We start from the raw sequence: 11,708 nt of genomic DNA, 5'->3' as shown, positions 1-11,708 counted from the left end.
ACCGAGGTGCCCGCTTGGGCTGCGGCCGGGCCACGCCTCGCTCTCGGGCTGCGCGTCACCCGTTGCTGGGCAGATAACCCGGTATTTGCATCTCCCAATCGCTGGCCGCCGGGGCGGGGCGGGCTCAGACTGCGGGTTGGGCGGTCTCGCGGCTGGGATTGGGGGAAACGGGTGAGGTCGGTTTCTTTTCTTAGGCTGGGGGCTAGAGGGAGGGTGGGGGCGCCGCGCGTGCTTCCCATCTGGCTCTCGAAGGTTGTTCCCGTCCCGCGCTGCCTTTGAAATTTTAGCGTATTCAGTGACACCTGCCGGCAGGTAGAACCTCTGTCCCTTCCCCTTTCAGGGGCATCTTTTCGGCCAGTCCCAGAGCAGAATTGGAGGAGGGTACAACTAAGGTTATAATACAGTTTCGACAAGCTCCTTAAGGGGACAGATTTAGTCTCTGCCTAGTACAACACTGGATCTGCCACATATGGGTTCAACAAATGCTTCTGGAGAGAATAAACGAATCCTTTTCTTATTTTTTGTTTAAATTTCGCTTAAGGCGCCACTAGAATTCTGAGAAAGAAGGGAATGTGACGTCCCTCCCCAGATTTGGAACACCGAGCACGCAGAGCTGGATTCGAATCTTGCTTCGAGGTTCGAATCCTTGGTTCGAGGTCCCAACCCTCTCTCCCTAACTCGGCGGCGAAGGGGTCGGGGGCACCTCGCCTTCCGCCTACGGCGAGGATCCTTGAGCTGGACGGCCTTCCAGGCCTGAGATTGGGCGATGCGTAGGTGCCCCATTCCCAGGCCCCACCCCACAGGGCTGCTGGTCTGGGGGCTGACAGGGGCGCGCTGCCCGCTCCAGCGTCTGGGGGAAGCGTGCGCGGACACGGGGGCGGAGTCAGCAGGGGGCGTGGCCAGGGTGTAGGCGCGTGGCGGGGAGGGGCACGCGCCACCCGCTCCCCACGTGTGAGCTCGCTTAGCCGCCGCGGGTCTTGTGCAGCCACCGGGGGAGGTCACCTTCACGGCGTTGCGGGCCCGAGCGATGGGAGGGGGCGCTGGGGCCCCGCCTCTCGGGATAAGGAGGCGGGAGGGGTCGGGATTGTGGTCCCTAAGGTCCCTTTCCTCCGGGGCACGGTCCTGGGCGGGAGGTGCGTGCCTCCACCGTAGGGCCCACCCCCTGCCGGCAGGCTAGGGCTGACGGCGGAGCTGAAGGGTTTAGGACTGGGGGAAGGGCCGAGGTGCGGCTCCGGGGCTGCGGGGGGCGGGATGCTGCCCGGGACCGTAATTGGAGCATCCCTGACTGTAGGGGTTACTCTTAAAGGCACAGGGCGCCTGGAAAAAGGAAAAGGCCCTTACTCCCCATATGGTCCCTCCGCCGATTTATTCGTGTTGAGATCTGGAGATCCCCCACTTCGAGCTTTCCTCGCTGTAGCCAGGGAGACCGGAGAGCATGGCGGTTCACTTCCTGATGGAGTTAGGCTTCCTGTATTCATATCCCGTTGGCTCTTTTTATTTATCCTTAAAATGGGGATACTGTAGTCGTCTCTCGTGTGGTTGTTTTACGAATTAAACAGGAGAGTGGATGTACACATATCGCTGACACCTAGTAAATGCTCAATTCGAGACTAGTTATCCGAGATTAGATTTCCCAGTACGTACCAAAAAAGAGGGTATCAGCAACAGAATGACACCAACATAATGAGAAAAAAAAATTGGTAGTGTGGAAATAGATTTGACATTTCAGAAAGAGAGTAAAGTAGCGATCATGGGGAAAATACAAGCCTTATGGAATTATCTAACAAATTTACACTTTTCCTATTTAGTATCCATTTTATTTTATGTGTCATATAAGGGGCACACCATCTTTTCATTGCTTAGGGCCTCTCAAAGGTCTTACTCTGGCCCTGAGCTGCTACTGCTGTTGCTGTTATTATTACTATCACTATCATACGGATTCCAAAGTATCTGCTTGTTCACTAACCTTACTGTCAGATTGTCTGTTTTGGACTAGGGTGTTCCTCTTCTCAGTAGGGGAAAATATCTATCCATTATTCCACCACTCTTCCCTCCCTCCTTTTCTCCAGCCAGCCAGCCATTCAACAAACGTGTTTCTTAGACTCTTAATAGACACTGAGGAGATAGAAATGGTTAAGTGCAGAATATGGGCCCTCAACAAATCCCTGTCTTATGGGGGAATGAGGCATGTGCTGCCTCCTCCAAAACAGCCTCCGGGACACATTGGAGATAGAAAGCATGGATGGGAATTCAGTTGATGGAGATGAGGTCTTCACCTTGGATTATTTTCCTTCTCAAGAGACATTTATTCAGTGCATGATCATTTTGAAGACACCTCCATGGAAGAGAGTACATTGAATTCGACTAGTATTTATTGAGCATCTGCTGGGTGCCATACATTAAGCTTGAAAGGGGGGTTATGCTGTTAAAATAAATTTAGTAGATTGAAATGCTAGTGATCAATGAAAGGGAGAGGTAAGGGGTATGGTATGTATGAATTTTTTTCTGTTCTCTTTTTATTACTTTTTCTGAATTGATGCAAATGTTCTAAGAATCATTCATGATGATGAATATGCAACTATATGATGATATTGTGAATTACTGATTATATATGTAGAACGGAATGATCATATGTTAAGAATGTTTGTGTTTGTTGTTATTTTTTTTAATTTAAAAACTAAAAAAAAGAAAAAGAAAAAGAAAATGAGGTTGTGGGATTGCAGCAGTGACCAACACAATGTCCCTTTTCTCAAGGAGTAATTGGGAACAACAGGAAAAAACACACAACTAAACTAATAAAGTAATTTCTGATAGTTGTGCAAGCTATGAAGAAAATAAGATGATGAAGAACAAATGACTGAAACAGAGAGGATGTTAAGGATGGGGCCTAATCATGAAAAGGAGCTATTCATGCCAAGATCTGGGGGAAGTACATTGCATGCAGAGGAAATAGCAAGTGCAGGGACTGGGAGATGAAAAAGTGATGGAGATGGAGTCTTGAGGATTTGAGGGACATGGAAAGGCCCTAAGACTAGTGAGTATAGGGTGTACTTGAGGAACATGATGGCTTTATGTGGAGCTGAAGCTAGAGGGCAAATGGTGGCTGGGCCTTAGAACCCTCGTTAAGTTCTCTGGGCTGTGGGCAGCCAGGGAACATATCTGAGCTGGAGGATGACATGGTCAGAGCTGTGCTTTAGGAAGACGAAGGGATGTCCATGTGTTGTGGGAAGACCCATAAGAAGGAAGTTTGACTGTAGGAAGATCATCCAAAAGGTTTAAAAATATGTCCAGAAATTCTTTGAAACGCCTCCCTTCAAAAGGAGGAGCCCAAACACCACCCCCACTCCCCGTAATTGTGAACTGTATTTAGTAGACTTGATTCTAACTAATAATATGTGGCAAAAGGGCTGGTGTGAGAGATCTGAGATTAGGACATAAAGGCATTGTGGTTTCTGCCATGCTATTTTGTATTGTTCACTCCAAGGGAAGCCAGCTGCCATGACCTGAGGACACTGGAGCAGCCCTGTGAAGAGGCCCACTTGGCCAGACATTCTAGTGATCCATCCTGGAATCAGATCCTCCAGCCCTGGTCAGGCCTTGCATGATGCAACCAGGGCCATTGTCTTCACTGCAGCCTTTGCAGAGACCCTGAGCCAGAACTACCCAGCTAAACTGCTCCCTAATTCCTGACCCACTGTGCTGGCTTGAAAGGATGTGTGTGCCCTAGAAAAGCCATGTTTTAATCCTAATCCCATTCTGTAAAGGCAGCCATTTCTTCTAATCCTAATTCAGTACTATATGTTATAAACTTTATCTTTCTCCATGGAGATGTGACTCAATTAGTGTGGGTATACAACCTGATTAGGTGGAAACGTGTGTCCACCCATTCCAGGTGGGTCTTGATTGGTTTTACTGGAATCCTTTAAAAGAAGAAGCACTTTGGAAAAAGCTAAAGAACGACATAACCATGAGAAGCAGAGAATCCACCAGCCATTGACCTTTGGAGATGAAGAAGAAAATGCCTCCTGGAGAGCTTCAGGAAACAGGAAACTAGGAGAGAAAGCTAGCAGATGACGCCATGTTTGCTACATGCCTTTACAGATGAGAGAGAAACTCTGACCATGTTTGCCATATGCCTTTCCACTTGAGAGAGAAACCCTGAAACTCCATCGGCATTCTTGAATCAAGATATCTTTCCCTGGATGCCTTAAGTTGGACATTTTTATAGACTTGCTTTAATTGGGACATTTTCTCGGCCTTAGAACTGTAAACTAGCAACTTATGAAATTCCCCTTTTTAAAACCATTCCATTTCTGGTATATTGCATTCTGGCAGCTAGCAAACTAGAACACAACAGAAACTGAGTTTCATAAATGTTTGGGGGATAATATGTTCATGCAGCAACAGATAATTAACACAAGTGTACTGCCAAGCTGTTGAACTTGAAAAAGAGAAAAAGTTAGAAAAACTTTTCAGGTCACAAAATATTCATTGTGTAAAACTTCAAAAATACTGAAGCTGAGGGAAGAAATATTTTGTTGGGATTCATCCACCAATATCAAAAAACATCCACTCTTGGCATTTTGGTATATTTCTAGTTATTTTTTCTGTATGTATGCTTTATTTTAATCTGGCTGATCTCATTTTATATCTTGCAGTTTTCATGTAAAGTAATAATTTAAGCATTTTTCCATGCAGCTACCAAATCTTCACTGCACAGGTTTCTCCCCAATTAAGTGCCAAACCACTTGGAAGGACATTGGCTTTGAAAACCTTTATATCCAGTCTTATTGATATTTTCTTTATCCAAGTTAAAGTACCTTATTTGTTGTTATTGCAAAAGTAATATATGCTAGTAATAAAATGTAATACTATACAGAATTATATAAGGTAAAAAGCAAACACCTCCTGAATTCTAGAAGAAGGGTACTGCTTTAAATATAATATATAAACTTCCAGAATGTTAATGCATTAAGTGTACTTAATGGATAAGTACACACGTGTATAAAGTTATTTATAGCATTAGGGTAGTACTAGATGTAGTTTTTAGTAACATGCTTATTTTTTGTATGCTGTATAGTGGGGGTCACATTCCATTGTTTTTCCTTGTGAATATCCTGTTATTGCAGTACCATTTCTTGAATCTTTGTGTTTGTTTTTTCTTTGTTTGTTTGCTTGTTTGTTTTGGAAAGTGCACAAGCCAGGAATCAAACATAGGTCTCCACATGGCAGGCAAGAATTCTACCACTGAACTACCCTTGACCCCCAGTAACCAACCTGCTGTTTACACATAACATCATAATCCCTTTCTCTTTCCATGTAGTACATAAATCCTTCTCCAGACCTGCCTAATGCATGTTGTGTGGATATACTGTAATTTATTTAATCAATCCCTTCTCGAAGGACATTTAGGTTGTTTTCATCTTCTTTGCTGTTAGAAACAATGCTACAGTGAATATCTTTGTATATATATTTTTGCACACTTGTCAGTTATTTCCTTAGGATAGATTCACAGAAAGAGATTAAGCAGTCTAAGGAGATGCATATTTAAAACTGTTCATCTATACGATTACCGTTAAGCCTCTGAACGTTTACAGCCTTCTACTTTCCCCGCAGAGCACAGACTTACCTATTTCCCCACATTTTCACCCATGCTGGCTATTATCAGCCTTTTATATCTTTGCCAATCTGACAGGTGCAGTGTAATGCAGCTCGTTGTTTTCACTTGCACTTCTTTCATGAATAAAAATGTGAACATCTTTTTGTATATTTGTGGGCCATTTTGTTTTTTTAATTAAAAAAAAATAATTATGCTACATGCAATTTGGTATCTGATTGAATCCTGAAATAGAAAAAGGACATTGTTGAAAAACTTCTAAAAATCTGAATAAAGACTAGTTTAGTGAATAGTATTGTGCCAATGTTACTTTCTTAGTTTTGAAAGATTATATAAGATACTACCATTAAGGGAAGCTGGGCAAAGAGTTCTGGGAACTCTGTACTGTTACTTTTTTTTTTAGGTTTTTTAAAATTATTTTTATTGACAAATCTTCACACACATACAGTCCATACATGGTGTACGATCAGTGGCTCACAATATCATTATATAGTCTTGTATTCATCACCATGATCATTTTTAGAATATTTGCATCACTCCAGAAAAAGAAATAAAAAAGAAAAAACTCATATCCCATACCCCTTACCTCTCCCTCTCTTTGATCATTAGTATTTCAATCTACCCAAATTGTCTTATCCTTTATCGCCCCTATTATTTATTTATTTATTATCCATATTTTTTTACACATCTGTCCATATCCTGGAGAGAAGGAGCATCAGGGCAGGCCACGGTGGCTCAGCAGGCAGAGTTCTTACCTGCCATACCAGAGACCCGGGTTCGATTCCCGGTGCCTGCCCATGCAAATAATAATAATAATAATAATAAATAAGAAAGAAGCATAGACGTAAGGTTTTCACAATCACACAGTCACATTGTAAAAGGTATATCTTTATACAAGTGTCTTCAAGAATAAAAGCTATTGGAATGCAGCTCAACAGTTTCAGGTATTTTCCTTTAGCCATTCCAGTACACCAGAAACTAAAAAGGGATATCTATATAATGCATCATCATAATAATAAATTATCCAGGATAATCTCTCGATTCTGTTTAAAATCTCTCAGCCACTGAAACTTTATCTTCTCTCAATTCTCTCTTCCCCCTTTTGGTAAAGAAGGCATTCTCAATCCCGTGATTCCAGGTTCTGGCTCATCCTGGGATTTCTGTCCCATGTTGCCAGGGAGATTTATACACCGGGAGTCATGTCCCACGTAGGGAGAAGGGCAGTGAGTTCCCCTGCCCAGTTTGCTTAAAGAGAGGCCACATCTGAGCAACAAAAGAGTTTCTCTGGGGGTGACTCTTAGGTATAATTATAAGTAGGCTTAGCTTCTCCTTTGCAGGAATAAGTTTCCATTGGGACAAACCCCAAGATTGCAAGCTCAGCCAATTGATTTGGTTGTCCCCACTGCTTGCGAAAATACCAGGAATTCTCCAGATAAGGAAGTGGAATATTTCCTCCTTTCTCCCCAGCCCCCTACAAGGGAACTTTGCAAATATTTTTTTATTCACTGCTCAAATTACTTTGGGATACATTGGGGCATCACAATAACCTGTATAAACCAACAAGATCTCATGCCCTATTCAAGATTCAATGTACTTAATGGTGTTCAACTAAACTGCCCATGCAAGTTAAATTAGGTAATGCACTATCCAAGACATAAATTTTCCACCAAATAAATCTCTCTCCCTTTGGTCTCACTCTCTGTACTATCTTTACTACTCTTTTGTGAATCCAAAATTACTTCAAATTTTAAGGTTTAAAAAATTAATTATATATCACTTAATACATGTAAATTCGATTATGTATAAATGAATTACAAAGCATAGTGATAGCCCAGAAACCTGTGAACCACTACCCAATTTAAGTAGAGCATTACCAATATCTTTGCGTTGTCTTATATGCTTCTCCAATAATCCGCCTCCCTCTCTCCTCTACACCCTTAACAGGTGTGACCATTTTTTGAAGTTTGCATATATCATCCCTTTCCCTTTGCCCCATGGAGTAGGTAATTTCCAAAGATGGCCACAACAATCTTCCCCATCTCGCATGCCCTTTTGCCATGTGCCTTTGCCAATTCTCCCATCAAGAAGTGGAGTCTCCAAAAGGGGGAAGAGAGAAATGAGACAAAGTGTCAATGGCTGAGAGATTCCAAACAGAGTCGAGAGGTTATTCTGGAAGATATTCTTATGCATTATATAAATATGACCTTTTTAGTTAAGGTATACTGGAGAGGCTGGAGGGTAGTGCCTGAAAATGGAGAACTGTGCTCCTGTAGCCATGTTTCTTGAAGATGATAATGGCATATTATCATCTTTCGCAATGTGATTGTGTGATTGTGAAAACCTTGTGTCTGATGTTCCTTTTATCTATGGTATGGACAGATGAGTAAAACATAGGGATTAAAAATAAATAAATAATAGGGAGAACAAATGTTAAAATAAATTTATTGGATGGAAATGCTAGTGATCAATGAAAAGGAGTGATGAGGGTTATAGAAAAAAATAGGGTAAACAAAGGCTAAAATATATTGGATAGATGGAAATACAAGCAGTCAATGAGAGGGAGGGGTAAGGGGTATGGTATGTATGAGTGTTTTTTCTTTTTTCATTTCTTTTTCTGAATTGATACAAATGTTCTAAGAAATGATCATGGTGATGAATATACAACTATGTGATGATATTGTGAGTTATTGATTATGTACTAAGAATGGAATGATCATATGGTAAGGATGTTCATTTTTGTATGTTATGTTTAAAAATAAATGAAAAAAAAAAAAAAAGAAGTGGCGTCTCCCACTGCCTTCCCCAAATTTCCTTGGCAATGTGGGACAGATCTCCCAGGGATGAGCCAGGACCCAGCATCAAGGGATTGTGAAAGTCTTTTTAGCCAAAAGGGGGAAGAGAGAAATGAGACAAAGTGAAGTTTAAGTGGCTGAGAGATTTCAAACATAGTCAAGAGGTTATCCTGGAGGTTATTTTTATGTCTTAAATAGATATTCCTTTTTAGTTTGTGGTATATTGCTGTGGCTCGAGGGAAGTACCTGAAATTGTTGAACTGTGTTCCAGTGGCCTTGATTCTCAAAAATGAGTATATAACTATATAACTGTGACTGTGTGATTGTGAAAACTTGGTGGCTGATGCTTCCTTTATCCTGAGTATGGGCAGATGAGTAAAAAAATAAGGACAACAAATAAATAAATAACGGGAGGAATAAGGGGTAAAAAAAAATTGGGTAGATTGCAATACTGATGGTCAATGAGAGAGAGGGGTAAAGGGTAAGAGATGTACAGGTTTATTCTTTTGCTGGAGTGATGCAAATGTTATAAAAACGATCATGGTGATGAATGGACAACTATGTGATGATATTGTGAGCCATTGATTGTATATTTTAGATGGTCTGTGTGTGCATGAAGATATCTCAATAAAAATAAAAAGTGAAAAAAAAAAAAGAGGTGGCGTCTCTTTTCCCTCATCTAGAACCTGGGCCAGTCCTGTTGTGATGGTTAAGTTCATGTGCCAACTTGGCTAGGCTGGGGTGAGCAGTTGTTTGGTCAAACAAGCACTGGCCTGACTGTTACTGCTGTGAGAATTTCGTGGATTTAAAGCATTAGTCAGTTGATTGCATCTATGGCTGATTATATCTACAGTTGACAAAGAGATTTCCTTCAGCCATGACAGCGGTCTCCATCCCATCAAATTAGAGACCTTAATAGGAGAACTGATGATTTTAGTAATCAGAAGAATTTCCATCTATTTCAGCCAGGCAGCTTCTCCTTGGGAATTCGTCAAAACCTTTATCAGCCTTCCCTATAGAATCTTAACTTGCGTATCCCCAAGGTTGCTGTAATCCTTAATACTTGCATATGGAGGTTTCTATCTGTTTGTATACAGATATACCCTACTAGATCTGTTTCTGTAGAGAACCCTGACGAGTATACTTGTGACTTGCTTGACCCATAGAAAATGATGGAAGAGATGTCGCGTGACTTCAGACTACACCTTACAGGGCTTTTGCAACTTCCAGTTCGCCCATGTGGAAGCCAGCTGTCACCCGTGAAGCCCAGGTGAGACTGCTGAGTGAGGAGAGAACACTCGGAGAGGGAAAGGCTGCATGGAAGACAACTGGGCCCACAGCCTACACCAAGGCCCCAGACATGGGAAATCCATCTTGGATTTCCCAGCAGTCGTCAAGTCTCCCCAACCAACACCATGTGAAGCCGAGATTGGCCGTCCCTGTGGAACTCAACCCAGAATGGTGACCCACAAGATCACGAACAGTAAAATATTATTGTTCCAAGTCATGTTGGGGTGATTTGTAATTCAGCAATCCCTTAGAGTTGGCCACATATGTATGTATCCCTAAATAATTGTTTGGTGTTGCTTATTTTTATGTTGATAGAAATGCATCATACTGCATGTAGCTTTCTGCTACTTGCTTTTTTCACTCTACTAAGAGGTTCTGAGACTCAATTATTTGTTACTTGTGGTTAGAGTTTGTTAATTTTCCTTGTATTTAAAATTCCATTATGTGAATTTTATTCCACTCCAGTTACAGCAGCTGGAGTGATCTTTTTAAACTGGAAGATGAGAGCACATCACTTCCTTGTTTAAAATCCATCATGGTTAGAAGAAAATACACACTCAACCATAGCCCGCAAAAGGCCCTGCAAAATCTGGCCCTTGCCCACCTCCTCCCACCCATCCTGTCCTTCTTCTACACACAAGCCTCCTTGATGTTGTCCCAACACATCAAGCTTGGACCAGGCAAGGACTTTATATGTTCTGTCTCTTCTGCCTGGAAAACACTGTACCCTCATCTCCACATGGTTGAACACGTCTCTTCCTTCTAGCCTCAGCTCAAATGGTCTCCTCAGAGAGAGGCCTGCCCTGACCACTCTGTGTTCTAAACCTCCTCTCACCCTCCACCTCAGGAGCACAGAATTGCTTAGCGTGCAACACATTCTCCCCATTATTTGTGATGGACTCACTTTATGTCTTTATGGATTTATTTATAAATGACATAATATAAACCAGCATCCCAATACAAGGACTGTAACAAAGATTATAACTTAACTTCTCCTGTTTCCTCCTTTCCCTTTCCATCCCCTGTCTGCCCTCCCCTGAGGTAATGCCTACCCTGAGTCTAGCTTTGTCTTCCTTACACTTTTGAAAACGGAACAGCTTTATTCAGATGTGAATCACCTACCATACTATTCGCCCATTTAAAGGGCACAGTCAGGGATTTTTCGCATATTTGTGGCATAGAGCAGTCATCACCACAATCAGTCTTAGAATATTTTCATCATCCCGTAAAGAGGCCCTGTCCTCATTGGCAGTCTCCCCTCATTTCTCCTACCTCTCCTCTATCCCTCACTCTAGACAAACACTAATCTACTTGTGTCTTAGGGATCTGCCTATTCTATATATTTCATAGAGAGGCAATTTGCACAATATGTGACATTTTGTGACTAACTTCTTTGACTTAGCATCATGTTTTTTAGGTTTATCATGTTGTAGCATGTGTTAATATTTCATTACTTTTTTTTAGCTTTATTTTTATTGGTGCTCTCATAACATCTTTTTTTCCATCTTTTAATTCTTAATTTTTGTTGATATATATTATATATTCACATACCATGGAATCATCCAAAGTGTATAATCAGTGGTTCACAATATCATCATGTAGCTGTGCGTTTATCACCACAATTGACTTTTTTCTTTTTTTGTGAAAAATAACATATATGCAAAAAAAAAGCAATAAATTTTAAAGTACATCACAACAATTAGTTGTAGAACAGATTTCAGAGTTTGGTATGGGTTACAATTCCACAATTTTAGGTTTTACTTCTAGGTGCTCTAAGATACTGGAGACTAAAAGAAATATCCATGTGATGATTCAGCAATCATACTCATTTGTTAAACCCTACCTTCTCTGTAGAACTCCACCATCACCTTTGATCTTTCTCTACTCTTTAGGGGTATTTGGACTATGCCATTCTAACTTTTTCATGTTGGAAGGGGCTGTCAATAATATGGGATAAGGGGATGGAACTAGTTGATGTTCTGGTGAGGCTGGCCTCTGAGTATTTCATT

General features: G+C 41.5%; 1 long non-coding RNA gene across 1 annotated transcript; it reads left to right on the top strand.

Annotated features, from left to right (window-relative positions):
• Positions 1-256: 256 nt before the first annotated feature.
• Positions 257-9,916, top strand: LOC143683775 (uncharacterized). Its single transcript, XR_013175646.1, has 2 exons — positions 257-770; positions 9,576-9,916. It is a non-coding gene; the product is annotated as an uncharacterized LOC143683775 (long non-coding RNA).
• Positions 9,917-11,708: the final 1,792 nt, after the last annotated feature.

Source organism: Tamandua tetradactyla, chromosome 1, assembly GCF_023851605.1.
Source record: "Tamandua tetradactyla isolate mTamTet1 chromosome 1, mTamTet1.pri, whole genome shotgun sequence".
NCBI classification, from domain to species: Eukaryota; Metazoa; Chordata; class Mammalia; order Pilosa; family Myrmecophagidae; genus Tamandua; species Tamandua tetradactyla.
The sequence above is the reverse complement of the archived record's forward strand: the minus strand, read 5'-3'. Positions and strand labels throughout refer to the sequence as shown.